This window comes from Oncorhynchus tshawytscha, unplaced genomic scaffold (genome assembly GCF_018296145.1).
Source record: "Oncorhynchus tshawytscha isolate Ot180627B unplaced genomic scaffold, Otsh_v2.0 Un_scaffold_339_pilon_pilon, whole genome shotgun sequence".
In the NCBI taxonomy this organism is placed as follows: Eukaryota; Metazoa; Chordata; class Actinopteri; order Salmoniformes; family Salmonidae; genus Oncorhynchus; species Oncorhynchus tshawytscha.
In genome coordinates this window covers 340,001-367,692 of record NW_024609815.1, presented here as the reverse complement: position 1 = coordinate 367,692, position 27,692 = coordinate 340,001, and the positions used below count along the sequence as shown (strand labels likewise).

The 27,692-nt window shown below is 43.7% G+C and overlaps 54 non-coding genes across 54 annotated transcripts; all 54 read left to right on the top strand.

Annotated features, from left to right (window-relative positions):
* The first annotated feature begins 7,394 nt into the window (after window positions 1-7,394).
* Window positions 7,395-7,466, top strand: trnam-cau. The gene has a single exon. It is a non-coding gene; the product is annotated as a tRNA-Met (tRNA).
* Window positions 7,467-7,674: 208 nt separating this feature from the next.
* Window positions 7,675-7,746, top strand: trnam-cau. Its single transcript has one exon. It is a non-coding gene; the product is annotated as a tRNA-Met (tRNA).
* A 208-nt stretch (window positions 7,747-7,954) lies between these two features.
* trnam-cau lies at window positions 7,955-8,026 on the top strand. The gene has a single exon. It is a non-coding gene; the product is annotated as a tRNA-Met (tRNA).
* A 207-nt stretch (window positions 8,027-8,233) lies between these two features.
* On the top strand, window positions 8,234-8,305 carry trnam-cau. Its single transcript has one exon. It is a non-coding gene; the product is annotated as a tRNA-Met (tRNA).
* Window positions 8,306-8,519: 214 nt separating this feature from the next.
* On the top strand, window positions 8,520-8,591 carry trnam-cau. The gene has a single exon. It is a non-coding gene; the product is annotated as a tRNA-Met (tRNA).
* Window positions 8,592-9,080: 489 nt separating this feature from the next.
* trnam-cau lies at window positions 9,081-9,152 on the top strand. The gene has a single exon. It is a non-coding gene; the product is annotated as a tRNA-Met (tRNA).
* A 207-nt stretch (window positions 9,153-9,359) lies between these two features.
* Window positions 9,360-9,431, top strand: trnam-cau. Its single transcript has one exon. It is a non-coding gene; the product is annotated as a tRNA-Met (tRNA).
* Window positions 9,432-9,642: 211 nt separating this feature from the next.
* On the top strand, window positions 9,643-9,714 carry trnam-cau. Its single transcript has one exon. It is a non-coding gene; the product is annotated as a tRNA-Met (tRNA).
* A 202-nt stretch (window positions 9,715-9,916) lies between these two features.
* trnam-cau lies at window positions 9,917-9,988 on the top strand. The gene has a single exon. It is a non-coding gene; the product is annotated as a tRNA-Met (tRNA).
* A 208-nt stretch (window positions 9,989-10,196) lies between these two features.
* On the top strand, window positions 10,197-10,268 carry trnam-cau. The gene has a single exon. It is a non-coding gene; the product is annotated as a tRNA-Met (tRNA).
* Window positions 10,269-10,475: 207 nt separating this feature from the next.
* trnam-cau lies at window positions 10,476-10,547 on the top strand. The gene has a single exon. It is a non-coding gene; the product is annotated as a tRNA-Met (tRNA).
* Window positions 10,548-10,754: 207 nt separating this feature from the next.
* On the top strand, window positions 10,755-10,826 carry trnam-cau. The gene has a single exon. It is a non-coding gene; the product is annotated as a tRNA-Met (tRNA).
* Window positions 10,827-11,037: 211 nt separating this feature from the next.
* On the top strand, window positions 11,038-11,109 carry trnam-cau. The gene has a single exon. It is a non-coding gene; the product is annotated as a tRNA-Met (tRNA).
* Window positions 11,110-11,316: 207 nt separating this feature from the next.
* Window positions 11,317-11,388, top strand: trnam-cau. The gene has a single exon. It is a non-coding gene; the product is annotated as a tRNA-Met (tRNA).
* A 208-nt stretch (window positions 11,389-11,596) lies between these two features.
* trnam-cau lies at window positions 11,597-11,668 on the top strand. Its single transcript has one exon. It is a non-coding gene; the product is annotated as a tRNA-Met (tRNA).
* Window positions 11,669-11,875: 207 nt separating this feature from the next.
* trnam-cau lies at window positions 11,876-11,947 on the top strand. Its single transcript has one exon. It is a non-coding gene; the product is annotated as a tRNA-Met (tRNA).
* Window positions 11,948-12,157: 210 nt separating this feature from the next.
* On the top strand, window positions 12,158-12,229 carry trnam-cau. The gene has a single exon. It is a non-coding gene; the product is annotated as a tRNA-Met (tRNA).
* Window positions 12,230-12,436: 207 nt separating this feature from the next.
* On the top strand, window positions 12,437-12,508 carry trnam-cau. The gene has a single exon. It is a non-coding gene; the product is annotated as a tRNA-Met (tRNA).
* Window positions 12,509-12,714: 206 nt separating this feature from the next.
* On the top strand, window positions 12,715-12,786 carry trnam-cau. The gene has a single exon. It is a non-coding gene; the product is annotated as a tRNA-Met (tRNA).
* Window positions 12,787-12,994: 208 nt separating this feature from the next.
* trnam-cau lies at window positions 12,995-13,066 on the top strand. The gene has a single exon. It is a non-coding gene; the product is annotated as a tRNA-Met (tRNA).
* Window positions 13,067-13,273: 207 nt separating this feature from the next.
* trnam-cau lies at window positions 13,274-13,345 on the top strand. The gene has a single exon. It is a non-coding gene; the product is annotated as a tRNA-Met (tRNA).
* A 207-nt stretch (window positions 13,346-13,552) lies between these two features.
* trnam-cau lies at window positions 13,553-13,624 on the top strand. Its single transcript has one exon. It is a non-coding gene; the product is annotated as a tRNA-Met (tRNA).
* A 481-nt stretch (window positions 13,625-14,105) lies between these two features.
* trnam-cau lies at window positions 14,106-14,177 on the top strand. The gene has a single exon. It is a non-coding gene; the product is annotated as a tRNA-Met (tRNA).
* Window positions 14,178-14,390: 213 nt separating this feature from the next.
* On the top strand, window positions 14,391-14,462 carry trnam-cau. The gene has a single exon. It is a non-coding gene; the product is annotated as a tRNA-Met (tRNA).
* A 203-nt stretch (window positions 14,463-14,665) lies between these two features.
* trnam-cau lies at window positions 14,666-14,737 on the top strand. Its single transcript has one exon. It is a non-coding gene; the product is annotated as a tRNA-Met (tRNA).
* Window positions 14,738-14,944: 207 nt separating this feature from the next.
* trnam-cau lies at window positions 14,945-15,016 on the top strand. Its single transcript has one exon. It is a non-coding gene; the product is annotated as a tRNA-Met (tRNA).
* Window positions 15,017-15,517: 501 nt separating this feature from the next.
* trnam-cau lies at window positions 15,518-15,589 on the top strand. The gene has a single exon. It is a non-coding gene; the product is annotated as a tRNA-Met (tRNA).
* Window positions 15,590-15,795: 206 nt separating this feature from the next.
* Window positions 15,796-15,867, top strand: trnam-cau. Its single transcript has one exon. It is a non-coding gene; the product is annotated as a tRNA-Met (tRNA).
* Window positions 15,868-16,086: 219 nt separating this feature from the next.
* trnam-cau lies at window positions 16,087-16,158 on the top strand. The gene has a single exon. It is a non-coding gene; the product is annotated as a tRNA-Met (tRNA).
* Window positions 16,159-16,365: 207 nt separating this feature from the next.
* On the top strand, window positions 16,366-16,437 carry trnam-cau. The gene has a single exon. It is a non-coding gene; the product is annotated as a tRNA-Met (tRNA).
* A 206-nt stretch (window positions 16,438-16,643) lies between these two features.
* Window positions 16,644-16,715, top strand: trnam-cau. The gene has a single exon. It is a non-coding gene; the product is annotated as a tRNA-Met (tRNA).
* A 199-nt stretch (window positions 16,716-16,914) lies between these two features.
* On the top strand, window positions 16,915-16,986 carry trnam-cau. The gene has a single exon. It is a non-coding gene; the product is annotated as a tRNA-Met (tRNA).
* A 218-nt stretch (window positions 16,987-17,204) lies between these two features.
* Window positions 17,205-17,276, top strand: trnam-cau. The gene has a single exon. It is a non-coding gene; the product is annotated as a tRNA-Met (tRNA).
* A 208-nt stretch (window positions 17,277-17,484) lies between these two features.
* On the top strand, window positions 17,485-17,556 carry trnam-cau. Its single transcript has one exon. It is a non-coding gene; the product is annotated as a tRNA-Met (tRNA).
* A 488-nt stretch (window positions 17,557-18,044) lies between these two features.
* Window positions 18,045-18,116, top strand: trnam-cau. The gene has a single exon. It is a non-coding gene; the product is annotated as a tRNA-Met (tRNA).
* A 488-nt stretch (window positions 18,117-18,604) lies between these two features.
* trnam-cau lies at window positions 18,605-18,676 on the top strand. Its single transcript has one exon. It is a non-coding gene; the product is annotated as a tRNA-Met (tRNA).
* Window positions 18,677-18,879: 203 nt separating this feature from the next.
* Window positions 18,880-18,951, top strand: trnam-cau. The gene has a single exon. It is a non-coding gene; the product is annotated as a tRNA-Met (tRNA).
* Window positions 18,952-19,159: 208 nt separating this feature from the next.
* On the top strand, window positions 19,160-19,231 carry trnam-cau. Its single transcript has one exon. It is a non-coding gene; the product is annotated as a tRNA-Met (tRNA).
* Window positions 19,232-19,434: 203 nt separating this feature from the next.
* On the top strand, window positions 19,435-19,506 carry trnam-cau. Its single transcript has one exon. It is a non-coding gene; the product is annotated as a tRNA-Met (tRNA).
* A 769-nt stretch (window positions 19,507-20,275) lies between these two features.
* On the top strand, window positions 20,276-20,347 carry trnam-cau. The gene has a single exon. It is a non-coding gene; the product is annotated as a tRNA-Met (tRNA).
* A 218-nt stretch (window positions 20,348-20,565) lies between these two features.
* On the top strand, window positions 20,566-20,637 carry trnam-cau. Its single transcript has one exon. It is a non-coding gene; the product is annotated as a tRNA-Met (tRNA).
* Window positions 20,638-20,840: 203 nt separating this feature from the next.
* trnam-cau lies at window positions 20,841-20,912 on the top strand. The gene has a single exon. It is a non-coding gene; the product is annotated as a tRNA-Met (tRNA).
* A 787-nt stretch (window positions 20,913-21,699) lies between these two features.
* trnam-cau lies at window positions 21,700-21,771 on the top strand. The gene has a single exon. It is a non-coding gene; the product is annotated as a tRNA-Met (tRNA).
* Window positions 21,772-22,255: 484 nt separating this feature from the next.
* Window positions 22,256-22,327, top strand: trnam-cau. The gene has a single exon. It is a non-coding gene; the product is annotated as a tRNA-Met (tRNA).
* A 488-nt stretch (window positions 22,328-22,815) lies between these two features.
* On the top strand, window positions 22,816-22,887 carry trnam-cau. Its single transcript has one exon. It is a non-coding gene; the product is annotated as a tRNA-Met (tRNA).
* A 490-nt stretch (window positions 22,888-23,377) lies between these two features.
* On the top strand, window positions 23,378-23,449 carry trnam-cau. Its single transcript has one exon. It is a non-coding gene; the product is annotated as a tRNA-Met (tRNA).
* Window positions 23,450-23,923: 474 nt separating this feature from the next.
* trnam-cau lies at window positions 23,924-23,995 on the top strand. Its single transcript has one exon. It is a non-coding gene; the product is annotated as a tRNA-Met (tRNA).
* A 485-nt stretch (window positions 23,996-24,480) lies between these two features.
* trnam-cau lies at window positions 24,481-24,552 on the top strand. Its single transcript has one exon. It is a non-coding gene; the product is annotated as a tRNA-Met (tRNA).
* Window positions 24,553-25,412: 860 nt separating this feature from the next.
* On the top strand, window positions 25,413-25,484 carry trnam-cau. The gene has a single exon. It is a non-coding gene; the product is annotated as a tRNA-Met (tRNA).
* Window positions 25,485-25,692: 208 nt separating this feature from the next.
* trnam-cau lies at window positions 25,693-25,764 on the top strand. The gene has a single exon. It is a non-coding gene; the product is annotated as a tRNA-Met (tRNA).
* A 207-nt stretch (window positions 25,765-25,971) lies between these two features.
* Window positions 25,972-26,043, top strand: trnam-cau. The gene has a single exon. It is a non-coding gene; the product is annotated as a tRNA-Met (tRNA).
* Window positions 26,044-26,250: 207 nt separating this feature from the next.
* Window positions 26,251-26,322, top strand: trnam-cau. The gene has a single exon. It is a non-coding gene; the product is annotated as a tRNA-Met (tRNA).
* Window positions 26,323-26,813: 491 nt separating this feature from the next.
* trnam-cau lies at window positions 26,814-26,885 on the top strand. Its single transcript has one exon. It is a non-coding gene; the product is annotated as a tRNA-Met (tRNA).
* Window positions 26,886-27,376: 491 nt separating this feature from the next.
* trnam-cau lies at window positions 27,377-27,448 on the top strand. Its single transcript has one exon. It is a non-coding gene; the product is annotated as a tRNA-Met (tRNA).
* Window positions 27,449-27,692: the final 244 nt, after the last annotated feature.

The window sequence follows — 27,692 nt, the reverse complement described above, 5'->3', positions numbered from 1 at the left end:
GCTAGATGGGGGGCGATCAATTCACAAATGGTGTCCAGGGCACAGCTGGGAGCTGAGGGGGGTCGGTAGCAGGCGGCAACAGTGAGAGACTTATTTCTGGAGAGAGTCATTTTTTAAATTAGTAGTTCGAACTGTTTGGGTATGGACCTGGAAAGTATGACATTACTTTGCAGGCTATCTCTGCAGTAGACTGCAACTCCTCCCCCTTTGGCAGTTCTATCTTGACGGAAAATGTTATAGTTGGGTATGGAAATCTCTGAATTTTTGGTGGCCTTACTAAGCCAGGATTCAGACATGGCAAGGACATCAGGGTTAGCAGAGTGTGCTAAAGCAGTGAGTAAAACAAACTTAGGGAGGAGGCTTCTGATGTTGACATGCATGAAACCAAGGCTTTTTCGATCACAGACGTCAACAAATGAGGGTGCCTGGGGACATGCAGAGCCTGGGTTTACCTCCACATCACCCGCAGAACAGAGGAGTAGTATGAGGGTGTGGCTAAAGGCTATCAAAACTGGTCGCCAAGAGCGTTGGGGACAAAGAATAAAAGGAGTAGATTTCTGGGCATGGTAGAATATATTCAGGGAATAATGCGCAGACAGGGGTATGATGGGTTGTGGGTACAGTGGAGGTAAGCCCAGGCACTGGGTGATGATAAGAGAGGTTGTATCTCTGGACATTCTGGTTGTAATGGGTGAGGTCACCGCATGTGTGGGAGGTGGGACAAAGGAGGTATCAGAGGTATGAAGAGTGGAACTAGGGGCTCCATTGTAAACTAAAACAATGACAACTAACCTGAACAACAGTATACAAGGCATATTGACATTTGAGAGAGACATACAGAGAGGCATACAGTAATCGCAGGAGTTGATTGGGAGAGCTAGCTAAAACAACAGGTGAGACAACAACAGCTAATCAACTAGCACAACAACAGCGCGTAAAATGGCGTTGACTAGGCAGAGAGGTTCGGATTAATTACACACAGAGCCTGAATTCGCGGCTGGGACCGACAGATAAAAACATAAACGAACAGAATGGAGTACCGTGATTAATGGACAGTCCAGCAGGCATCAGCTATGTAGCCAAGTGATCACAGTGTCCAGGGGGGAGCAGTGGATGGGACAGGGAAGTCGCCACTACGCTAGCGACACAGCGTTTAAATTTAGTATCCCAGGGGTGGTACGGGGGGTTGGCAGGGAGATGTGCCTGCTAGCAGGGAGATGTGCCTGGTTCACGGCTAACTGGTGCTAGCTTCGTGGCAGTGGCGTTAGCCAAGGTCCAGAGTTTACAGCAAGGATCCGGTGGAGTATTGGGCTCTAGCCGTGTATGAGTGTGGTTCGGGTGAACAGCTGAGTAGGCCGGGAAGTGGGCCTCAGGGATAGCTTCGGTACTGGGTGCAAGCTAGCTGTGAAGATCAGAAGTAGTGGTCCAGGGATTATGGCAGGAATCCGGCGTTGTTGTGGAGAGACAGTTCGATACTGGTAGACTGGCAAGTATTATCCAGGCTAAAAAAACTGTCAGGCTGTGCAGAAGGTAAAAGCCGCTAGCAGTGGCTAACAATGACTAAATAGCTTGTAGCTAGTTAGCTGGTTAGCTTCTGGAGGTTCTTGAATATGTTCTAAAATTAAAAATAATAGCGATTCCGTATCACATTGGGTGAGGCAGGTTACCGGAAGGTATAATCAAATTAAAAATCGAAAAGAGATTGAAAATAAATATGGGTCCAGTGAGTGGTTGGGCTGGCTGGGGACATGGCGATTCAGACAGTTAGCAGACTGGGGCTAAACAAGCTAGCAGTTAGTAGACCGGGGCAGGCTAGCAGTTAGCAGGCCGAATTAGCAAGCAAGCAGATAGCAAAGGCTAGAAAGTTAGCCTTTGTGGGACGTCATGCTGGGGTTGTGGCTTTTGGGTTGTTGAATATAACCTCTAGTGGTTTATGGTCTGTGAAGTGAGCTCCATAGAGATACAAGTGAAAGTTTTTGAATGCTCAGATGATCGCCAGAGCTTCTTTCTCAGTTTGTGAGCAGTAGATATGCGATGATATGGGCATCTTTGTCACTTGTAGTGTTTTGCTGACTTAGTATGACACCTAAACCAACTGTCTGGCGTCAACTAACAGTGTCGACCTCTTGGCTGGGTCAAAGTCGGCTGTCGTCGTGTGCTGCATCAGATGTGTTCTTAATTTTTTTATCGCAGACTGGTGCTGTAGTCCCTATGACCAGGTGTGTTGTTTTCTTGTGAGCTCAAGAAGAGGCTGTGTGGTTGTTGCAGTCTGGTATGAACTGTGAGCAGTATTGTATCATGCCAAGTAGACTGATGTCATTGGAATTTCATAATTCCTATAATTGTACATTCATTAAATCCCTCAGTCTATTTTATACGAATTTGTAAGATTCCTATTTGCATAAAATAGACAGAGTCCAGTCGTATCAAAATTAGATAATAGTATTTATTCTCGGAGCACGCTGCCATGAAACTACGAACAACAGTTTATATACAAAATATGACGTCATAGGTTATAAAATGTCCTTCCCCCTATTGACCAGGACAGAACAGTTTAAAAGTTTATTCCCACCTTCTGGCTCGCTCACTCCAGACACACAGTTAAATCAAGATTAAACTTCTGGAGTCTTCATCTATCACTATTCAGCAGACAGCTCCAGATAATGGAAAACCTAGGAAAACACTCACTGCCTTATCTAAATATCCCAGAGCTAAGTTGAGTCGGTTCAACCATAGGTTAACGATCCTTTCTGCTTACTTAAAACCCATAATCCAGCCCTCCCCAACATAGCTGGAATGGTATTTATTTTATTTAATTACCCCGTTTCATGCTTCACAATCCCTTCCTTATGAATGAATATTGTTAATCAGATATAATAAAACATAGTATACGTTTCATTAGTTATTGTTCTATTTATTTTTTTAAATGTGTCATTTCATGGCATGTCTCAGTGCCATTATACATTTGTTTTTACCTCTTCCAACAGTTTGTATAGGTCATACTGTTTACACAGTACCCCAGTGGCCTAAGACACTGGCCTCCTAAGCCTGGATTGTGAGTTCTAGTCTTTTCTGAAGTGGCTGAGAGCAGAGTGGCGCAGCGGAAGCGTGCTGGGCCCATAACCCAGAGGTCGATGGATCGAAACCATCCTCTGCTAAACAGATTGATTTTAAAAATTTTAAGTGCAAACAGAAATTAGAAAGCTAAATTTTATTTGGCATGTCTCAGTGCCATTAGTACACATTGTTTTTACCTGCTTCTAACAGTTTGTACTGTTTGCAGAAGGTAAACAGTGCCCCAGTGGCCTAAGGCACTGGCCTCCTAAGCCAGGGATTGTGGGTTCAAGTCCCATCTGGGGTGGATGGAAGCAGAGTGGTGCAGAGGAAGTGTGCTGGGCCCATAACCCAGAGGTCGATGGATCAAAACCATCCTCTGCTAAAAAGTTTCTTTTTAGATTTTAAGTGCGAAAAAAATAAATAAAAAAATGTGTCGTTTCATGGCATGTCTCAGTGCCATTATACATTTGTTTTTACCTCTTCAAGTTCAAGTCCCATCTGGGGTGGATGGAAGCAGAGTGGCTCAGCGGAAGCGTGCTGGGCCCATAACCCAGAGGTCGATGGATCGAAACCATCCTCTGCTAAACAGTTTCTTTTTAGATTTTAAGTGCGAACAAAAAAAATAAAAAAATGTGTCGTTTCATGGCATGTCTCAGTGCCATTATACATTTGTTTTTACCTCTTCCAACAGTTTGTATAGGTCATACTGTTTACACAGTACCCCAGTGGCCTAAGACACTGGCCTCCTAAGCCATGGATTGTGAGTTCTAGTCTTTCCTGAAGTGGCTGAGAGCAGAGTGGCGCAGCGGAAGCGTGCTGGGCCCATAACCCAGAGGTCGATGGATCGAAACCATCCTCTGCTAACCAGATTGATTTTAAAAATGAAACGCATTTTAAAAGCTAGATTTTATTTGCTTCTCTCAGTGCTATCCAGTACACATTGTTTTTACTGCTTCTATCAGTTCAGTGCCATTACACTTTGTTTTTACAGTTTGTATAGGTAAACAGTGCCCCAGTGGCCTAAGACACTGGCCTCCTAAGCCAGGGATTGTGGTTTCAAGTCCCATCTGGGTTGGATGGAAGCAGAGTGGCGCAGCGGTTTGTATAGCGTGCTGGGCCCATAACCCAGAGGTCGATGGATCGAAACCATCCTCTGCTAAACAGTTTCTTTTTAGATTTTAAAAATGAAACTCAAACAAAATTTTTTTTTAAATGTGTCATTTTATTTGCATGTCTCAGTGCCATTAGTACATTTGTTTTTACCTCTTCCAACAGTTTGTATAGGTCATACTGTTTAAACAGTACCCCAGTGGCCTAAGACACTGGCCTCCTAAGCCATGGATTGTGAGTTCTAGTCTTTTCTGAAGTGGCTGAGAGCAGAGTGGCGCAGCGGAAGCGTGCTGGGCCCATAACCCAGAGGTCGATGGATCGAAACCATCCTCTGCTAAACAGTTTCTTTTTAGATTTTAAGTGCGAACAAAAAAAAAAATAAAAAAATGTGTCGTTTCATGGCATGTCTCAGTGCCATTAACATTTGTTTTTACCTCTTCCAACAGTTTGTATAGGTCATACTGTTTACACAGTACCCCAGTGGCCTAAGACACTGGCCTCCTAAGCCATGGATTGTGAGTTCTAGTCTTTTCTGAAGTGGCTGAGAGCAGAGTGGCGCAGCGGAAGCGTGCTGGGCCCATAACCCAGAGGTCGATGGATCGAAACCATCCTCTGCTAACCAGATTGTTTTTAAATTTTAAGTGCAAAGAAATTTGAAAGCTAAATGTTCATTTCATGGCATCTCTCAGTGCTATCCAACACATTGTTTTTACTGCTTCTAACAGTTTGTACTGTTTGCATACTGTTTAACAGTGCCCCAGTGGCCTAAGACACTGGCCTCCTAAGCCATGGATTGTGAGTTCTAGTCTTTTCTGAAGTGGCTGAGAGCAGAGTGGCGCAGCGGAAGCGTGCTGGGCCCATAACCCAGAGGTCGATGGATCGAAACCATCCTCTGCTAAACAGATTTTTTTAAAAACATTCTCAGTGCCATTATACATTTGCTCTCTTCCAACAGTTTGTAAGCAGAAATTTGAAAGCTAAATTTCATTTGTCGTCTCATGGCAGTGCTAGTGCCATTACACATTTGTTTTTACTCTTCCAACAGTTTGTATAGTTTGCAGAAGGTTTAACAGTGCCCCAGTGGCCTAAGACACTGGCCTCCTAAGCCATGGATTGTGAGTTCTAGTCTTTTCTGAAGTGGCTGGAGAGCAGAGTGGCGCAGCGGAAGCGTGCTGGACCCATAACCCAGAGGTCGATGGATCGAAACCATCCTCTGCTAAACAGTTTCTTTTTAGATTTTAAGTGCGAACAAAAAAAATAAAAAAAATGTGTCTTTTCATGGCATGTCTCAGTGCCATTATACATTTGTTTTTACCTCTTCCAACAGTTTGTATAGGTCACACTGTTTACACAGTACCCCAGTGGCCTAAGACACTGGCCTCCTAAGCCATGGATTGTGAGTTCTAGTCTTTTCTGAAGTGCCTGAGAGCAGAGTGGCGCAGCGGAAGCGTGCTGGGCCCATATCGATGGATCGAAACCATCCTCTGCCCAGAGGTCGATGGATCGAAACCATCCTCTGCTAAACAGTTTCTTTTTAAAAACACTGAAACAAAAGTTCAGAAAAGTTGAAAGCTAAATTTCATTTGCATCTCTCAGTGCTTTACACATTTGTTTTTACTTTTCTAACAGTTTGTAAGAAGGTTTTTAACAGTGCCCCAGTGGCCTAAGTGGCCTAAGACACTGGCCTCCTAAGCCATGGATTGTGAGTTCTAGTCTTTTCTGAAGTGGCTGAGAGCAGAGTGGCGCAGCGGAAGCGTGCTGGGCCCATAACCCAGAGGTCGATGGATCGAAACCATCCTCTGCTAAACAGTTTTTTTTAGATTTTAAGTGCGAACAAAATTTTAAATTTGTTTTTATTTGGTCGTTTCTTGGCTATGGCCAATACACATTTGTTTTTACTGCTTCTATCAGTTTGTACTGTTACTGTTTAAACAGTGCCCCAGTGGCCTAAGGCACTGGCCTCCTAAGCCATGGATTGTGGTTCGTCTTTCTGGTGGCTGAGAGCAGAGTGGCGCAGCAGAAGCGTGCTGGGCCCATAACCCAGAGGTCGATGGATCGAAACCATCCTCTGCTAAACAGTTTCTTTTTAGATTTTAAGTGCGAACAAAAAAACTTTTTTTTTTTTAAATGTGTCGTTTCATGGCATGTCTCAGTGCCAATACATTTGTTTTTACCTCTTCCAACAGTTTGTAGAAATTTGAAAGCACTAAATTTGTGAGTTCTATTTTTCTGGTCTCAGAGTCAGTGCCCATCCAGAGGTACACATTGTTTTTACTGCTTCTATCAGTTCGTACTGTTTGCAGAAGGTAAACAGTGCCCCAGTGGCCTAAGACACTGGCCTCCTAAGCCATGGATTGTGAGTTCTAGTCTTTTCTGAAGTGGCTGAGAGCAGAGTGGCGCAGCGGAAGCGTGCTGGGCCCATAACCCAGAGGTCGATGGATCGAAACCATCCTCTGCTAAACAGTTTCTTTTTAGATTTTAAGTGCGAACAAAAAAAATAAAAAAATGTGTCGTTTCATGGCATGTCTCAGTGCCATTATACATTTGTTTTTACCTCTTCCAACAGTTTGTATAGGTCATACTGTTTACACAGTACCCCAGTGGCCTAAGACACTGGCCTCCTAAGCCATGGATTGTGAGTTCTAGTCTTTTCTGAAGTGGCTGAGAGCAGAGTGGCGCAGCGGAAGCGTGCTGGGCCCATAACCCAGAGGTCGATGGATCGAAACCATCCTCTGCTAAACAGTTTCTTTTTAGATTTTAAGTGCGAACAATTTTTTTTTTTAAATGTGTCGTTTCATGGCATGTCTCAGTGCCATTATACATTTGTTTTTACCTCTTCCAACAGTTTGTATAGGTCATACTGTTTACACAGTACCCCAGTGGCCTAAGACACTGGCCTCCTAAGCCATGGATTGTGAGTTCTAGTCTTTTCTGAAGTGGCTGAGAGCAGAGTGGCGCAGCGGAAGCGTGCTGGGCCCATAACCCAGAGGTCGATGGATCGAAACCATCCTCTGCTAAACAGTTTCTTTTTAGATTTTAAGTGCGAACAAAAAAAATTTTTTTTAAATGTGTCGTTTCATGGCATGTCTCAGTGCCATTATACATTTGTTTTTACCTCTTCCAACAGTTTGTATAGGTCATACTGTTTACACAGTACCCCAGTGGCCTAAGACACTGGCCTCCTAAGCCATGGATTGTGAGTTCTAGTCTTTTCTGAAGTGGCTGAGAGCAGAGTGGCGCAGCGGAAGCGTGCTGGGCCCATAACCCAGAGGTCGATGGATCGAAACCATCCTCTGCTAAACAGTTTCTTTTTAGATTTTAAGTGCGAACAAAAAAAACAAAAAAAATGTGTCGTTTCATGGCATGTCTCAGTGCCATTACACATTTGTTTTTACCTCTTCCAACAGTTTGTATAGGTCATACTGTTTACACAGTACCCCAGTGGCCTAAGACACTGGCCTCCTAAGCCATGGATTGTGAGTTCTAGTCTTTTCTGAAGTGGCTGAGAGCAGAGTGGCGCAGCGGAAGCGTGCTGGGCCCATAACCCAGAGGTCGATGGATCGAAACCATCCTCTGCTAAACAGTTTTTTTTTAGATTTTAAGTGCGAACAAAAAAAAATAAAAAAATGTGTCGTTTCATGGCATGTCTCAGTGCCATTACACATTTGTTTTTACCTCTTCCAACAGTTTGTATAGGTCATACTGTTTACACAGTACCCCAGTGGCCTAAGACACTGGCCTCCTAAGCCATGGATTGTGAGTTCTAGTCTTTTCTGAAGTGGCTGAGAGCAGAGTGGCGCAGCGGAAGCGTGCTGGGCCCATAACCCAGAGGTCGATGGATCGAAACCATCCTCTGCTAAACAGTTTCTTTTTAGATTTTAAGTGCGAACAAATTTTTTTTTTAAATGTGTCGTTTCATGGCATGTCTCAGTGCCATTATACATTTGTTTTTACCTCTTCCAACAGTTTGTATAGGTCATACTGTTTACACAGTACCCCAGTGGCCTAAGACACTGGCCTCCTAAGCCATGGATTGTGAGTTCTAGTCTTTTCTGAAGTGGCTGAGAGCAGAGTGGCGCAGCGGAAGCGTGCTGGGCCCATAACCCAGAGGTCGATGGATCGAAACCATCCTCTGCTAAACAGTTTCTTTTTAGATTTTAAGTGCGAACAAAAAAAAAAAATTTTTTTTAAATGTGTCGTTTCATGGCATGTCTCAGTGCCATTATACATTTGTTTTTACCTCTTCCAACAGTTTGTATAGGTCATACTGTTTACACAGTACCCCAGTGGCCTAAGACACTGGCCTCCTAAGCCATGGATTGTGAGTTCTAGTCTTTTCTGAAGTGGCTGAGAGCAGAGTGGCGCAGCGGAAGCGTGCTGGGCCCATAACCCAGAGGTCGATGGATCGAAACCATCCTCTGCTAAACAGTTTCTTTTTAGATTTTAAGTGCGAACAAAAAAACTTTTTTTTTAATGTGTCGTTTCATGGCATGTCTCAGTGCCATTATACATTTGTTTTTACCTCTTCCAACAGTTTGTATAGGTCATACTGTTTACACAGTACCCCAGTGGCCTAAGACACTGGCCTCCTAAGCCATGGATTGTGAGTTCTAGTCTTTTCTGAAGTAGCTGAGAGCAGAGTGGCGCAGCGGAAGCGTGCTAGGCCCATAAACCAGATGTCGATGGATCGAAACCATCCTCTGCTATACAGTTTCTTTTAACATTTTAAGTGCGAACAAAAAAAATTAAAAAATGTGTCGTTTCATGGCATGTCTCAGTGCCATTATACATTTGTTTTTACCTCTTCCAACAGTTTGTATAGGTCATACTGTTTACACAGTACCCCAGTGGCCTAAGACACTGGCCTCCTAAGCCATGGATTGTGAGTTCTAGTCTTTTCTGAAGTGGCTGAGAGCAGAGTGGCGCAGCGGAAGCGTGCTGGGCCCATAACCCAGAGGTCGATGGATCGAAACCATCCTCTGCTAAACAGTTTCTTTTTAGATTTTAAGTGCGAACAAAAAAAATAAAAAAATGTGTCGTTTCATGGCATGTCTCAGTGCCATTATACATTTGTTTTTACCTCTTCCAACAGTTTGTATAGGTCATACTGTTTACACAGTACCCCAGTGGCCTAAGACACTGGCCTCCTAAGCCATGGATTGTGAGTTCTAGTCTTTTCTGAAGTGGCTGAGAGCAGAGTGGCGCAGCGGAAGCGTGCTGGGCCCATAACCCAGAGGTCGATGGATCGAAACCATCCTCTGCTAAACAGTTTCTTTTTAGATTTTAAGTGCGAACAAAAAAAAAAAAAAAAACAATGTGTCGTTTCATGGCATGTCTCAGTGCCATTACACATTTGTTTTTACCTCTTCCAACAGTTTGTATAGGTCATACTGTTTACACAGTACCCCAGTGGCCTAAGACACTGGCCTCCTAAGCCATGGATTGTGAGTTCTAGTCTTTTCTGAAGTGGCTGAGAGCAGAGTGGCGCAGCGGAAGCGTGCTGGGCCCATAACCCAGAGGTCGATGGATCGAAACCATCCTCTGCTAAACAGTTTCTTTTTAGATTTTAAGTGCGAACAAAAAAATAAATGTGTCGTTTCATGGCATGTCTCAGTGCCATTATACATTTGTTTTTACCTCTTCCAACAGTTTGTATAGGTCATACTGTTTACACAGTACCCCAGTGGCCTAAGACACTGGCCTCCTAAGCCATGGATTGTGAGTTCTAGTCTTTTCTGAAGTGGCTGAGAGCAGAGTGGCGCAGCGGAAGCGTGCTGGGCCCATAACCCAGAGGTCGATGGATCGAAACCATCCTCTGCTAAACAGTTTCTTTTTAGATTTTAAGTGCGAACAAAAAAAACAAAAAAAATGTGTCGTTTCATGGCATGTCTCAGTGCCATTACACATTTGTTTTTACCTCTTCCAACAGTTTGTATAGGTCATACTGTTTACACAGTACCCCAGTGGCCTAAGACACTGGCCTCCTAAGCCATGGATTGTGAGTTCTAGTCTTTTCTGAAGTGGCTGAGAGCAGAGTGGCGCAGCGGAAGCGTGCTGGGCCCATAACCCAGAGGTCGATGGATCGAAACCATCCTCTGCTAAACAGTTTCTTTTTAGATTTTAAGTGCAAACAAAAAAAAATTTAAAATGTGTCGTTTCATGGCATGTCTCAGTGCCATTATACATTTGTTTTTACCTCTTCCAACAGTTTGTATAGGTCACACTGTTTACACAGTACCCCAGTGGCCTAAGACACTGGCCTCCTAAGCCATGGATTGTGAGTTCTAGTCTTTTCTGAAGTGGCTGAGAGCAGAGTGGCGCAGCGGAAGCGTGCTGGGCCCATAACCCAGAGGTCGATGGATCGAAACCATCCTCTGCTAAACAGTTTCTTTTTAGATTTTAAGTGCGAACAAAAAAACTAAAAAAATGTGTCGTTTCATGGCATGTCTCAGTGCCATTATACATTTGTTTTTACCTCTTCCAACAGTTTGTATAGGTCATACTGTTTACACAGTACCCCAGTGGCCTAAGACACTGGCCTCCTAAGCCATGGATTGTGAGTTCTAGTCTTTTCTGAAGTGGCTGAGAGCAGAGTGGCGCAGCGGAAGCGTGCTGGGCCCATAACCCAGAGGTCGATGGATCGAAACCATCCTCTGCTAAACAGTTTCTTTTTAGATTTTAAGTGCGAACAAAAAAACTAAAAAAAAAAATGTGTCGTTTCATGGCATGTCTCAGTGCCATTACACATTTGTTTTTACCTCTTCCAACAGTTTGTATAGGTCATACTGTTTACACAGTACCCCAGTGGCCTAAGACACTGGCCTCCTAAGCCATGGATTGTGAGTTCTAGTCTTTTCTGAAGTGGCTGAGAGCAGAGTGGCGCAGCGGAAGCGTGCTGGGCCCATAACCCAGAGGTCGATGGATCGAAACCATCCTCTGCTAAACAGTTTCTTTTTAGATTTTAAGTGCGAACAAAAAAACTAAAAAAATGTGTCGTTTCATGGCATGTCTCAGTGCCATTATACATTTGTTTTTACCTCTTCCAACAGTTTGTATAGGTCATACTGTTTACACAGTACCCCAGTGGCCTAAGACACTGGCCTCCTAAGCCATGGATTGTGAGTTCTAGTCTTTTCTGAAGTGGCTGAGAGCAGAGTGGCGCAGCGGAAGCGTGCTGGGCCCATAACCCAGAGGTCGATGGATCGAAACCATCCTCTGCTAAACAGTTTGTTTTTAGATTTTAAGTGCGAACAAAAAATTTTTTTTAAAAGTGTCGTTTCATGGCATGTCTCAGTGCCATTACACATTTGTTTTTACCTCTTCCAACAGTTTGTATAGGTCATACTGTTTACACAGTACCCCAGTGGCCTAAGACACTGGCCTCCTAAGCCATGGATTGTGAGTTCTAGTCTTTTCTGAAGTGGCTGAGAGCAGAGTGGCGCAGCGGAAGCGTGCTGGGCCCATAACCCAGAGGTCGATGGATCGAAACCATCCTCTGCTAAACAGTTTCTTTTTAGATTTTAAGTGCGAACAAAAAAAATTAAAAAATGTGTCGTTTCATGGCATGTCTCAGTGCCATTACACATTTGTTTTTACCTCTTCCAACAGTTTGTATAGGTCATACTGTTTACACAGTACCCCAGTGGCCTAAGACACTGGCCTCCTAAGCCATGGATTGTGAGTTCTAGTCTTTTCTGAAGTGGCTGAGAGCAGAGTGGCGCAGCGGAAGCGTGCTGGGCCCATAACCCAGAGGTCGATGGATCGAAACCATCCTCTGCTAAACAGTTTCTTTTTTTTAGATTTTAAGTGCGAACAAAAAAATTTTTTAAATGTGTCGTTTCATGGCATGTCTCAGTGCCATTATACATTTGTTTTTACCTCTTCCAACAGTTTGTATAGGTCATACTGTTTACACAGTACCCCAGTGGCCTAAGACACTGGCCTCCTAAGCCATGGATTGTGAGTTCTAGTCTTTTCTGAAGTGGCTGAGAGCAGAGTGGCGCAGCGGAAGCGTGCTGGGCCCATAACCCAGAGGTCGATGGATCGAAACCATCCTCTGCTAAACAGTTTCTTTTTAGATTTTAAGTGCGAACAAAAAATTTTTTTAAATGTGTCGTTTCATGGCATGTCTCAGTGCCATTATACATTTGTTTTTACCTCTTCCAACAGTTTGTATAGGTCATACTGTTTACACAGTACCCCAGTGGCCTAAGACACTGGCCTCCTAAGCCATGGATTGTGAGTTCTAGTCTTTTCTGAAGTGGCTGAGAGCAGAGTGGCGCAGCGGAAGCGTGCTGGGCCCATAACCCAGAGGTCGATGGATCGAAACCATCCTCTGCTAAACAGTTTCTTTTTAGATTTTAAGTGCGAACAAAATTTTTTTTAAATGTGTCGTTTCATGGCATGTCTCAGTGCCATTATACATTTGTTTTTACCTCTTCCAACAGTTTGTATAGGTCATACTGTTTACACAGTACCCCAGTGGCCTAAGACACTGGCCTCCTAAGCCATGGATTGTGAGTTCTAGTCTTTTCTGAAGTGGCTGAGAGCAGAGTGGCGCAGCGGAAGCGTGCTGGGCCCATAACCCAGAGGTCGATGGATCGAAACCATCCTCTGCTAAACAGTTTCTTTTTAGATTTTAAGTGCGAACAAAAAAACTTTTTTAAATGTGTCGTTTCATGGCATGTCTCAGTGCCATTATACATTTGTTTTTACCTCTTCCAACAGTTTGTATAGGTCATACTGTTTACACAGTACCCCAGTGGCCTAAGACACTGGCCTCCTAAGCCATGGATTGTGAGTTCTAGTCTTTTCTGAAGTGGCTGAGAGCAGAGTGGCGCAGCGGAAGCGTGCTGGGCCCATAACCCAGAGGTCGATGGATCGAAACCATCCTCTGCTAAACAGTTTCTTTTTAGATTTTAAGTGCGAACAAAATTTTTTTTTAAATGTGTCGTTTCATGGCATGTCTCAGTGCCATTACACATTTGTTTTTACCTCTTCCAACAGTTTGTATAGGTCATACTGTTTACACAGTACCCCAGTGGCCTAAGACACTGGCCTCCTAAGCCATGGATTGTGAGTTCTAGTCTTTTCTGAAGTGGCTGAGAGCAGAGTGGCGCAGCGGAAGCGTGCTGGGCCCATAACCCAGAGGTCGATGGATCGAAACCATCCTCTGCTAAACAGTTTCTTTTTAGATTTTAAGTGCGAACAAAAAAACTAAAAAAATGTGTCGTTTCATGGCATGTCTCAGTGCCATTACACATTTGTTTTTACCTCTTCCAACAGTTTGTATAGGTCATACTGTTTACACAGTACCCCAGTGGCCTAAGACACTGGCCTCCTAAGCCATGGATTGTGAGTTCTAGTCTTTTCTGAAGTGGCTGAGAGCAGAGTGGCGCAGCGGAAGCGTGCTGGGCCCATAACCCAGAGGTCGATGGATCGAAACCATCCTCTGCTAAACAGTTTCTTTTTAGATTTTAAGTGCGAACAATTTTTTTTTTTAAATGTGTCGTTTCATGGCATGTCTCAGTGCCATTATACATTTGTTTTTACCTCTTCCAACAGTTTGTATAGGTCATTTACACAGTACCCCAGTGGCCTAAGACACTGGCCTCCTAAGCCATGGATTGTGAGTTCTAGTCTTTTCTGAAGTGGCTGAGAGCAGAGTGGCGCAGCTGAAGCGTGCTGGGCCCATAACCCAGAGGTCGATGGATCGAAACCATCCTCTGCTAAACAGTTTCTTTTTAGATTTTAAGTGCGAACAAAAAAAATAAAAAAATGTGTCGTTTCATGGCATGTCTCAGTGCCATTACACATTTGTTTTTACCTCTTCCAACAGTTTGTATAGGTCATACTGTTTACACAGTACCCCAGTGGCCTAAGACACTGGCCTCCTAAGCCATGGATTGTGAGTTCTAGTCTTTTCTGAAGTGGCTGAGAGCAGAGTGGCGCAGCGGAAGCGTGCTGGGCCCATAACCCAGAGGTCGATGGATCGAAACCATCCTCTGCTAAACAGTTTCTTTTTAGATTTTAAGTGCGAACAAATTTTTTTTTTTTTTTTTTGTGTGTCGTTTCATGGCATGTCTCAGTGCCATTATACATTTGTTTTTACCTCTTCCAACAGTTTGTATAGGTCATACTGTTTACACAGTACCCCAGTGGCCTAAGACACTGGCCTCCTAAGCCATGGATTGTGAGTTCTAGTCTTTTCTGAAGTGGCTGAGAGCAGAGTGGCGCAGCGGAAGCGTGCTGGGCCCATAACCCAGAGGTCGATGGATCGAAACCATCCTCTGCTAAACAGTTTCTTTTTAGATTTTAAGTGCGAACAAAAAAAAAAAATGTGTCGTTTCATGGCATGTCTCAGTGCCATTATACATTTGTTTTTACCTCTTCCAACAGTTTGTATAGGTCATACTGTTTACACAGTACCCCAGTGGCCTAAGACACTGGCCTCCTAAGCCATGGATTGTGAGTTCTAGTCTTTCCTGAAGTGTCTGAGAGCAGAGTGGCGCAGCGGAAGCGTGCTGGGCCCATAACCCAGAGGTCGATGGATCGAAACCATCCTCTGCTAAACAGTTTCTTTTTAGATTTTAAGTGCGAACAAAAAAAATAAAAAAATGTGTCGTTTCATGGCATGTCTCAGTGCCATTACACATTTGTTTTTACCTCTTCCAACAGTTTGTATAGGTCATACTGTTTACACAGTACCCCAGTGGCCTAAGACACTGGCCTCCTAAGCCATGGATTGTGAGTTCTAGTCTTTTCTGAAGTGGCTGAGAGCAGAGTGGCGCAGCGGAAGCGTGCTGGGCCCATAACCCAGAGGTCGATGGATCGAAACCATCCTCTGCTAAACAGTTTCTTTTTAGATTTTAAGTGCGAACAAAAAAATTTTTTTTTTTTTAAATGTGTCGTTTCATGGCATGTCTCAGTGCCATTATACATTTGTTTTTACCTCTTCCAACAGTTTGTATAGGTCATACTGTTTACACAGTACCCCAGTGGCCTAAGACACTGGCCTCCTAAGCCATGGATTGTGAGTTCTAGTCTTTTCTGAAGTGGCTGAGAGCAGAGTGGCGCAGGGAAGCGTGCTGGGCCCATAACCCAGAGGTCGATGGATCGAAACCATCCTCTGCTAAACAGTTTCTTTTTAGATTTTAAGTGCGAACAAAAAAATTTTTTTTTTTTTTTAAATGTGTCGTTTCATGGCATGTCTCAGTGCCATTATACATTTGTTTTTACCTCTTCCAACAGTTTGTATAGGTCATACTGTTTACACAGTACCCCAGTGGCCTAAGACACTGGCCTCCTAAGCCATGGATTGTGAGTTCTAGTCTTTTCTGAAGTGGCTGAGAGCAGAGTGGCGCAGCGGAAGCGTGCTGGGCCCATAACCCAGAGGTCGATGGATCGAAACCATCCTCTGCTAAACAGTTTCTTTTTAGATTTTAAGTGCGAACAAAAAAAAATAAAAAAATGTGTCGTTTCATGGCATGTCTCAGTGCCATTACACATTTGTTTTTACCTCTTCCAACAGTTTGTATAGGTCATACTGTTTACACAGTACCCCAGTGGCCTAAGACACTGGCCCTAAGCCATGGATTGTGAGTTCTAGTCTTTTCTGAAGTGGCTGAGAGCAGAGTGGCGCAGCGGAAGCGTGCTGGGCCCATAACCCAGAGGTCGATGGATCGAAACCATCCTCTGCTAAACAGTTTCTTTTTAGATTTTAAGTGCGAACAAAAAAAAAAAAACTTTTTTTTTTTAAATGTGTCGTTTCATGGCATGTCTCAGTGCCATTATACATTTGTTTTTACCTCTTCCAACAGTTTGTATAGGTCATACTGTTTACACAGTACCCCAGTGGCCTAAGACACTGGCCTCCTAAGCCATGGATTGTGAGTTCTAGTCTTTTCTGAAGTGGCTGAGAGCAGAGTGGCGCAGCGGAAGCGTGCTGGGCCCATAACCCAGAGGTCGATGGATCGAAACCATCCTCTGCTAAACAGTTTCTTTTTAGATTTTAAGTGCGAACAAAAAAAAAAAAAAAAATGTGTCGTTTCATGGCATGTCTCAGTGCCATTATACATTTGTTTTTACCTCTTCAACAGTTTGTATAGGTCATACTGTTTACACAGTACCCCAGTGGCCTAAGACACTGGCCTCCTAAGCCATGGATTGTGAGTTCTAGTCTTTTCTGAAGTGGCTGAGAGCAGAGTGGCGCAGCGGAAGCGTGCTGGGCCCATAACCCAGAGGTCGATGGATCGAAACCATCCTCTGCTAAACAGTTTCTTTTTAGATTTTAAGTGCGAACAAAAAAAAAAAAAAATGTGTCGTTTCATGGCATGTCTCAGTGCCATTACACATTTGTTTTTACCTCTTCCAACAGTTTGTATAGGTCATACTGTTTACACAGTACCCCAGTGGCCTAAGACACTGGCCTCCTAAGCCATGGATTGTGAGTTCTAGTCTTTTCTGAAGTGGCTGAGAGCAGAGTGGCGCAGCGGAAGCGTGCTGGGCCCATAACCCAGAGGTCGATGGATCGAAACCATCCTCTGCTAAACAGTTTCTTTTTAGATTTTAAGTGCAAACTAAAAAAATGTGTCGTTTCATGGCATGTCTCAGTGCCATTACACATTTGTTTTTACCTCTTCCAACAGTTTGTATAGGTCATACTGTTTACACAGTACCCCAGTGGCCTAAGACACTGGCCTCCTAAGCCATGGATTGTGAGTTCTAGTCTTTTCTGAAGTGGCTGAGAGCAGAGTGGCGCAGCGGAAGCGTGCTGGGCCCATAACCCAGAGGTCGATGGATCGAAACCATCCTCTGCTAAACAGTTTCTTTTTAGATTTTAAGTGCGAACAAAAAAAAAATTTTTTTTTTTAAAAAATGTGTCGTTTCATGGCATGTCTCAGTGCCATTATACATTTGTTTTTACCTCTTCCAACAGTTTGTATAGGTCATACTGTTTACACAGTACCCCAGTGGCCTAAGACACTGGCCTCCTAAGCCATGGATTGTGAGTTCTAGTCTTTTCTGAAGTGGCTGAGAGCAGAGTGGCGCAGCGGAAGCGTGCTGGGCCCATAACCCAGAGGTCGATGGATCGAAACCATCCTCTGCTAAACAGTTTCTTTTTAGATTTTAAGTGCGAACAAAAAAAAATTAAAAAATGTGTCGTTTCATGGCATGTCTCAGTGCCATTATACATTTGTTTTTACCTCTTCCAACAGTTTGTATAGGTCATACTGTTTACACAGTACCCCAGTGGCCTAAGACACTGGCCTCCTAAGCCATGGATTGTGAGTTCTAGTCTTTTCTGAAGTGGCTGAGAGCAGAGTGGCGCAGCGGAAGCGTGCTGGGCCCATAACCCAGAGGTCGATGGATCGAAACCATCCTCTGCTAAACAGTTTCTTTTTAGATTTTAAGTGCGAACAAATTTTTTTTTTAAATGTGTCGTTTCATGGCATGTCTCAGTGCCATTATACATTTGTTTTTACCTCTTCCAACAGTTTGTATAGGTCATACTGTTTACACAGTACCCCAGTGGCCTAAGACACTGGCCTCCTAAGCCATGGATTGTGAGTTCTAGTCTTTTTTTTGAAGTGGCTGAGAGCAGAGTGGTGCAGCGGAAGCGTGCTGGGCCCATAACCCAGAGGTCGATGGATCGAAACCATCCTCTGCTAAAGAGTTTCTTTTTAGATTTTAAGTGCGAACAAAAAAAATAAAAAAATGTGTCGTTTCATGGCATGTCTCAGTGCCATTATACATTTGTTTTTACCTCTTCCAACAGTTTGTATAGGTCATACTGTTTACACAGTACCCCAGTGGCCTAAGACACTGGCCTCCTAAGCCATGGATTGTGAGTTCTAGTCTTTTCTGAAGTGGCTGAGAGCAGAGTGGCGCAGCGGAAGCGTGCTGGGCCCATAACCCAGAGGTCGATGGATCGAAACCATCCTCTGCTAAACAGTTTCTTTTTAGATTTTAAGTGCGAACAAAAAAAAAATAAAAAAATGTGTCGTTTCATGGCATGTCTCAGTGCCATTATACATTTGTTTTTACCTCTTCCAACAGTTTGTATAGGTCATACTGTTTACACAGTACCCCAGTGGCCTAAGACACTGGCCTCCTAAGCCATGGATTGTGAGTTCTAGTCTTTTCTGAAGTGGCTGAGAGCAGAGTGGTGCAGCGGAAGCGTGCTGGGCCCATAACCCAGAGGTCGATGGATCGAAACCATCCTCTGCTAAACAGTTTCTTTTTAGATTTTAAGTGCGAACAAAAAAAATGAAAAAATGTGTCGTTTCATGGCATGTCTCAGTGCCATTACACATTTGTTTTTACCTCTTCCAACAGTTTGTATAGGTCATACTGTTTACACAGTACCCCAGTGGCCTAAGACACTGGCCTCCTAAGCCATGGATTGTGAGTTCTAGTCTTTTCTGAAGTGGCTGAGAGCAGAGTGGCGCAGCGGAAGCGTGCTGGGCCCATAACCCAGAGGTCGATGGATCGAAACCATCCTCTGCTAAACAGTTTCTTTTTAGATTTTAAGTGCGAACAAAAAAAAAAAATGTGTCGTTTCATGGCATGTCTCAGTGCCATTATACATTTGTTTTTACCTCTTCCAACAGTTTGTATAGGTCATACTGTTTACACAGTACCCCAGTGGCCTAAGACACTGGCCTCCTAAGCCATGGATTGTGAGTTCTAGTCTTTTCTGAAGTGGCTGAGAGCAGAGTGGCGCAGCGGAAGCGTGCTGGGCCCATAACCCAGAGGTCGATGGATCGAAACCATCCTCTGCTAAACAGTTTCTTTTTAGATTTTAAGTGCGAACAAAAAAAAAAAAAAAAATGTGTCGTTTCATGGCATGTCTCAGTGCCATTATACATTTGTTTTTACCTCTTCCAACAGTTTGTATAGGTCATACTGTTTACACAGTACCCCAGTGGCCTAAGACACTGGCCTCCTAAGCCATGGATTGTGAGTTCTAGTCTTTTCTGAAGTGGCTGAGAGCAGAGTGGCGCAGCGGAAGCGTGCTGGGCCCATAACCCAGAGGTCGATGGATCGAAACCATCCTCTGCTAAACAGTTTTTTAGATTTTAAGTGCGAACAAAAAAACTAAAAAATCTGTCGTTTCATGGCATGTCTCAGTGCCATTACACATTTGTTTTTACCTCTTCCAACAGTTTGTATAGGTCATACTGTTTACACAGTACCCCAGTGGCCTAAGACACTGGCCTCCTAAGCCATGGATTGTGAGTTCTAGTCTTTTCTGAAGTGGCTGAGAGCAGAGTGGCGCAGCGGAAGCGTGCTGGGCCCATAACCCAGAGGTCGATGGATCGAAACCATCCTCTGCTAAACAGTTTCTTTTTAGATTTTAAGTGCGAACAAATTTTTTTTTTTTTTTTTTTTTAAAAAAATTCATGGCATGTCTCAGTGCCATTATACATTTGTTTTTACCTCTTCCAACAGTTTGTATAGGTCATACTGTTTACACAGTACCCCAGTGGCCTAAGACACTGGCCTCCTAAGCCATGGATTGTGAGTTCTAGTCTTTTCTGAAGTGGCTGAGAGCAGAGTGGCGCAGCAGAAGTGTGCTGGGCCCATAACCCAGAGGTCAATGGATCGAAACCATACTCTGCTAAACAGTTTCTTTTTAGATTTTAAGTGCGAACAAAAATAAATAAAAAATTGTGTCGTTTCATGGCATGTCTCAGTGCCATTACACATTTGTTTTTACCTCTTCCAACAGTTTGTATAGGTCATACTGTTTACACAGTACCCCAGTGGCCTAAGACACTGGCCTCCTAAGCCATGGATTGTGAGTTCTAGTCTTTTCTGAAGTGGCTGAGAGCAGAGTGGCGCAGCGGAAGCGTGCTGGGCCCATAACCCAGAGGTCAATGGATCGAAACCATCCTCTGCTAACCAGATTGATTTTAAAAATGAAACGCAAACAGAAATTAGAAAGCTAAATTTTATTTGCATCTCTCAGTGCTATCCAGTACACATTGTTTTTACTGCTTCTATCAGTTTGTACTGTTTGCAGAAGGTAAACAGTGCCCCAGTGGCCTAAGACACTGGCCTCCTACATGGATTGTGAGTTCTAGTCTTTTCTGAAGTGGCTGAGAGCAGAGTGGCGCAGCGGAAGCGTGCTGGGCCCATAACCCAGAGGTCGATGGATCGAAACCATCCTCTGCTAAACAGTTTCTTTTTAGATTTTAAGTGCGAACAAAAAAACTTTTTTTTTTAAAAAAAAATGTGTCGTTTCATGGCATGTCTCAGTGCCATTATACATTTGTTTTTACCTCTTCCAACAGTTTGTATAGGTCATACTGTTTACACAGTACCCCAGTGGCCTAAGACACTGGCCTCCTAAGCCATGGATTGTGAGTTCTAGTCTTTTCTGAAGTGGCTGAGAGCAGAGTGGCGCAGCGGAAGCGTGCTGGGCCCATAACCCAGAGGTCGATGGATCGAAACCATCCTCTGCTAAACAGTTTCTTTTTAGATTTTAAGTGCGAACAAAAAAAAAAAATGTGTCGTTTCATGGCATGTCTCAGTGCCATTATACATTTGTTTTTACCTCTTCCAACAGTTTGTATAGGTCATACTGTTTACACAGTACCCCAGTGGCCTAAGACACTGGCCTCCTAAGCCATGGATTGTGAGTTCTAGTCTTTTCTGAAGTGGCTGAGAGCAGAGTGGCGCAGCGGAAGCGTGCTGGGCCCATAACCCAGAGGTCGATGGATCGAAACCATCCTCTGCTAAACAGTTTCTTTTTAGATTTTAAGTGCGAACAAAAAAAAAAAAAAAATGTGTCGTTTCATGGCATGTCTCAGTGCCATTACACATTTGTTTTTACCTCTTCCAACAGTTTGTATAGGTCATACTGTTTACACAGTACCCCAGTGGCCTAAGACACTGGCCTCCTAAGCCATGGATTGTGAGTTCTAGTCTTTTCTGAAGTGGCTGAGAGCAGAGTGGCGCAGCGGAAGCGTGCTGGGCCCATAACCCAGAGGTCAATGGATCGAAACCATCCTCTGCTAACCAGATTGATTTTAAAAATGAAACGCAAACAGAAATTAGAAAGCTAAATTTTATTTGCGTCTCTCAGTGCTATCCAGTACACATTGTTTTTACTGCTTCTATCAGTTTACTGTTTGCAGAAGGTAAACAGTGCCCCAGTGGCCTAATGGCCTAAGACACTGGCCTCCTAAGCCATGGATTGTGAGTTCTAGTCTTTTCTGGGGTGGCTGAGAGCAGAGTGGCGCAGCGGAAGCGTGCTGGGCCCATAACCCAGAGGTCGATGGATCCCAGAGGTCGATGGATCGAACCATCCTCTGCTAAACAGTTTCTTTTTAGATTTTAAGTGCGAACAAAAAAAAATAAAAAAATGTGTCGTTTCATGGCATGTCTCAGTGCCATTATACATTTGTTTTTACCTCTTCCAACAGTTTGTATAGGTCATACTGTTTACACAGTACCCCAGTGGCCTAAGACACTGGCCTCCTAAGCCATGGATTGTGAGTTCTAGTCTTTTCTGAAGTGGCTGAGAGCAGAGTGGCGCAGCGGAAGCGTGCTGGGCCCATAACCCAGAGGTCGATGGATCGAAACCATCCTCTGCTAAACAGTTTCTTTTTAGATTTTAAGTGCGAACAAAAAAACTAAAAAAATGTCGTTTCATGGCATGTCTCAGTGCCATTACACATTTGTTTTTACCTCTTCCAACAGTTTGTATAGGTCATACTGTTTACACAGTACCCCAGTGGCCTAAGACACTGGCCTCCTAAGCCATGGATTGTGAGTTCTAGTCTTTTCTGAAGTGGCTGAGAGCAGAGTGGCGCAGCAGAAGCGTGCTGGGCCCATAACCCAGAGGTCGATGGATCGAAACCATCCTCTGCTAAACATTTTCTTTTTAGATTTTAAGTGCGAACAATTTTTTTTTTTAAATGTGTCGTTTCATGGCATGTCTCAGTGCCATTATACATTTGTTTTTACCTCTTCCAACAGTTTGTATAGGTCATACTATTTACACAGTACCCCAGTGGCCTAAGACACTGGCCTCCTAAGCCATGGATTGTGAGTTCTAGTCTTTTTTGAAGTGGCTGAGAGCAGAGTGGCGCAGCGGAAGCGTGCTGGGCCCATAACCCAGAGGTCGATGGATCGAAACCATCCTCTGCTAAACAGTTTCTTTTTAGATTTTAAGTGCGAACAAAAAAAAATTAAAAAAATGTGTCGTTTCATGGCATGTCTCAGTGCCATTACACATTTGTTTTTACCTCTTCCAACAGTTTGTATAGGTCATACTGTTTACACAGTACCCCAGTGGCCTAAGACACTGGCCTCCTAAGCCATGGATTGTGAGTTCTAGTCTTTTCTGAAGTGGCTGAGAGCAGAGTGGCGCAGCAGAAGCGTGCTGGGCCCATAACCCAGAGGTCGATGGATCGAAACCATCCTCTGCTAAACAGTTTCTTTTTAGATTTTAAGTGCGAACAAATTTTTTTTTTTTATGTGTCGTTTCATGGCATGTCTCAGTGCCATTATACATTTGTTTTTACCTCTTCCAACAGTTTGTATAGGTCATACTATTTACACAGTACCCCAGTGGCCTAAGACACTGGCCTCCTAAGCCATGGATTGTGAGTTCTAGTCTTTTTTGAAGTGGCTGAGAGCAGAGTGGCGCAGCGGAAGCGTGCTGGGCCCATAACCCAGAGGTCGATGGATCGAAACCATCCTCTGCTAAACAGTTTCTTTTTAGATTTTAAGTGCGAACAAAAAAACTAAAAAAATGTGTCGTTTCATGGCATGTCTCAGTGCCATTACACATTTGTTTTTACCTCTTCCAACAGTTTGTATAGGTCATACTGTTTACACAGTACCCCAGTGGCCTAAGACACTGGCCTCCTAAGCCATGGATTGTGAGTTCTAGTCTTTTCTGAAGTGGCTGAGAGCAGAGTGGCGCAGCAGAAGCGTGCTGGGCCCATAACCCAGAGGTCGATGGATCGAAACCATCCTCTGCTAAACAGTTTCTTTTTAGATTTTAAGTGCGAACAAAAAAACTTTTTTTTTAAATGTGTCGTTTCATGGCATGTCTCAGTGCCATTATACATTTGTTTTTACCTCTTCCAACAGTTTGTATAGGTCATACTGTTTACACAGTACCCCAGTGGCCTAAGACACTGGCCTCCTAAGCCATGGATTGTGAGTTCTAGTCTTTCCTGAAGTGGCTGAGAGCAGAGTGGCGCAGCGGAAGCGTGCTGGGCCCATAACCCAGAGGTCGATGGATCGAAACCATCCTCTGCTAAACAGTTTCTTTTTAGATTTGCGAACAAAAAAAAAAAAAAAAATGTGTCGTTTCATGGCATGTCTCAGTGCCATTACACATTTGTTTTTACCTCTTCCAACAGTTTGTATAGGTCATACTGTTTACACAGTACCCCAGTGGCCTAAGACACTGGCCTCCTAAGCCATGGATTGTGAGTTCTAGTCTTTTCTGAAGTGGCTGAGAGCAGAGTGGCGCAGCGGAAGCGTGCTGGGCCCATAACCCAGAGGTCAATGGATCGAAACCATCCTCTGCTAACCAGATTGATTTTAAAAATGAAACGCAAACAGAAATTTAAATTTTATTTGGCATCTCTCAGTGCTATCAGTACACATTGTTTTTACTGTTTCTATCAGTTCATACTGTTTGCAGAAGGTAAACAGTGCCCCAGTGGCCTAAGACACTGGCCTCCTAAGCCATGGATTGTGAGTTCTAGTCTTTTCTGAAGTGGCTGAGAGCAGAGTGGCGCAGCGGAAGCGTGCTGGGCCCATAACCCAGAGGTCGATGGATCGAAACCATCCTCTGCTAAACAGTTTCTTTTTAGATTTTAAGTGCGAACAAATTTTTTTTTAAATGTGTCGTTTCATGGCATGTCTCAGTGCCATTATACATTTGTTTTTACCTCTTCCAACAGTTTGTATAGGTCATACTGTTTACACAGTACCCCAGTGGCCTAAGACACTGGCCTCCTAAGCCATGGATTGTGAGTTCTAGTCTTTTCTGAAGTGGCTGAGAGCAGAGTGGCGCAGCAGAAGCGTGCTGGGCCCATAACCCAGAGGTCGATGGATCGAAACCATCCTCTGCTAAACAGTTTCTTTTTAGATTTTAAGTGCGAACAATTTTTTTTTTTAAATGTGTCGTTTCATGGCATGTCTCAGTGCCATTATACATTTGTTTTTACCTCTTCCAACAGTTTGTATAGGTCATACTGTTTACACAGTACCCCAGTGGCCTAAGACACTGGCCTCCTAAGCCATGGATTGTGAGTTCTAGTCTTTTTTGAAGTGGCTGAGAGCAGAGTGGCGCAGCGGAAGCGTGCTGGGCCCATAACCCAGAGGTCGATGGATCGAAACCATCCTCTGCTAAACAGTTTCTTTTTAGATTTTAAGTGCGAACAAAAAAAAAAAAAAAATGTGTCGTTTCATGGCATGTCTCAGTGCCATTACACATTTGTTTTTACCTCTTCCAACAGTTTGTATAGGTCATACTGTTTACACAGTACCCCAGTGGCCTAAGACACTGGCCTCCTAAGCCATGGATTGTGAGTTCTAGTCTTTTCTGAAGTGGCTGAGAGCAGAGTGGCGCAGCAGAAGCGTGCTGGGCCCATAACCCAGAGGTCGATGGATCGAAACCATCCTCTGCTAAACAGTTTCTTTTTAGATTTTAAGTGCGAACAAAATTTTTTTTTAAATGTGTCGTTTCATGGCATGTCTCATTGCCATTATACATTTGTTTTTACCTCTTCCAACAGTTTGTATAGGTCATACTGTTTACACAGTACCCCAGTGGCCTAAGACACCGGCCTCCTAAGCCATGGATTGTGAGTTCTAGTCTTTTCTGAAGTAGCTGAGAGCAGAGTGGCGCAGCGGAAGCGTGCTGGGCCCATAACCCAGATGTCGATGGATCGAAACCATCCTCTGCTAAACAGTTTCTTCTTAGATTTTAAGTGCGAATAAAAAAAATTGGCGTTTCATGGCATGTCTCAGTGCCATTATACAGTTTTTACTTTTTTGTAGATTTTAAGTGCGAACAAAAAAATGGATCTAAAAAAAGTGTCGTTTTTTTTTTAAATGTGTCATGGCATGTCTCAGTGCCATTATACATTTGTTTTTACCTCTTCCAACAGTTTGTATAGGTCATACTACTTTTCAGTACCCCAGTGGCCTAAGACACTGGCCTCCTAAGCCATGGATTGTGAGTTCTAGTCTTTTCTGAAGTGGCTGAGAGCAGAGTGGCGCAGCGGAAGCGTGCTGGGCCCATAACCCAGAGGTCGATGGATCGAAACCATCCTCTGCTAAACAGTTTCTTTTTAGATTTTAAGTGCGAACAAAAAAAAATAAAAAAATGTGTCGTTTCATGGCATGTCTCAGTGCCATTACACATTTGTTTTTACCTCTTCCAACAGTTTGTATAGGTCATACTGTTTACACAGTACCCCAGTGGCCTAAGACACTGGCCTCCTAAGCCATGGATTGTGAGTTCTAGTCTTTTCTGAAGTGGCTGAGAGCAGAGTGGCGCAGCGGAAGCGTGCTGGGCCCATAACCCAGAGGTCGATGGATCGAAACCATCCTCTGCTAAACAGTTTCTTTTTAGATTTTAAGTGCGAACAAATTTTTTTTTTTAATGTGTCGTTTCATGGCATGTCTCAGTGCCATTATACATTTGTTTTTACCTCTTCCAACAGTTTGTATAGGTCATACTGTTTACACAGTACCCCAGTGGCCTAAGACACTGGCCTCCTAAGCCATGGATTGTGAGTTCTAGTCTTTTCTGAAGTGGCTGAGAGCAGAGTGGCGCAGCGGAAGCGTGCTGGGCCCATAACCCAGAGGTCGATGGATCGAAACCATCCTCTGCTAAACAGTTTCTTTTTAGATTTTAAGTGCAAACAAAAAAAAATTAAAAATGTGTCGTTTCATGGCATGTCTCAGTGCCATTATACATTTGTTTTTACCTCTTCCAACAGTTTGTATAGGTCATACTGTTTACACAGTACCCCAGTGGCCTAAGACACTGGCCTCCTAAGCCATGGATTGTGAGTTCTAGTCTTTTCTGAAGTGGCTGAGAGCAGAGTGGCGCAGCGGAAGCGTGCTGGGCCCATAACCCAGAGGTCGATGGATCGAAACCATCCTCTGCTAAACAGTTTCTTTTTAGATTTTAAGTGCGAACAAAAAAACTAAAAAAATGTGTCGTTTCATGGCATGTCTCAGTGCCATTACACATTTGTTTTTACCTCTTCCAACAGTTTGTATAGGTCATACTGTTTACACAGTACCCCAGTGGCCTAAGACACTGGCCTCCTAAGCCATGGATTGTGAGTTCTAGTCTTTTCTGAAGTGGCTGAGAGCAGAGTGGCGCAGCAGAAGCGTGCTGGGCCCATAACCCAGAGGTCGATGGATCGAAACCATCCTCTGCTAAACAGTTTCTTTTTAGATTTTAAGTGCGAACAATTTTTTTTTTTTTTTTTTTTGTGTCGTTTCATGGCATGTCTCAGTGCCATTATACATTTGTTTTTACCTCTTCCAACAGTTTGTATAGGTCATACTGTTTACACAGTACCCCAGTGGCCTAAGACACTGGCCTCCTAAGCCATGGATTGTGAGTTCTAGTCTTTTTTGAAGTGGCTGAGAGCAGAGTGGCGCAGCGGAAGCGTGCTGGGCCCATAACCCAGAGGTCGATGGATCGAAACCATCCTCTGCTAAACAGTTTCTTTTTAGATTTTAAGTGCGAACAAAAAAACAAAAAAAATGTGTCGTTTCATGGCATGTCTCAGTGCCATTACACATTTGTTTTTACCTCTTCCAACAGTTTGTATAGGTCATACTGTTTACACAGTACCCCAGTGGCCTAAGACACTGGCCTCCTAAGCCATGGATTGTGAGTTCTAGTCTTTTCTGAAGTGGCTGAGAGCAGAGTGGCGCAGCAGAAGCGTGCTGGGCCCATAACCCAGAGGTCGATGGATCGAAACCATCCTCTGCTAAACAGTTTCTTTTTAGATTTTAAGTGCGAACAAAAAAAAAATTTTTTTTAAATGTGTCGTTTCATGGCATGTCTCAGTGCCATTATACATTTGTTTTTACCTCTTCCAACAGTTTGTATAGGTCATACTGTTTACACAGTACCCCAGTGGCCTAAGACACTGGCCTCCTAAGCCATGGATTGTGAGTTCTAGTCTTTTTTGAAGTGGCTGAGAGCAGAGTGGCGCAGCGGAAGCGTGCTGGGCCCATAACCCAGAGGTCGATGGATCGAAACCATCCTCTGCTAAACAGTTTCTTTTTAGATTTTAAGTGCGAACAAAAAAAAAATAAAAAAATGTGTCGTTTCATGGCATGTCTCAGTGCCATTACACATTTGTTTTTACCTCTTCCAACAGTTTGTATAGGTCATACTGTTTACACAGTACCCCAGTGGCCTAAGACACTGGCCTCCTAAGCCATGGATTGTGAGTTCTAGTCTTTTCTGAAGTGGCTGAGAGCAGAGTGGCGCAGCGGAAGCGTGCTGGGCCCAT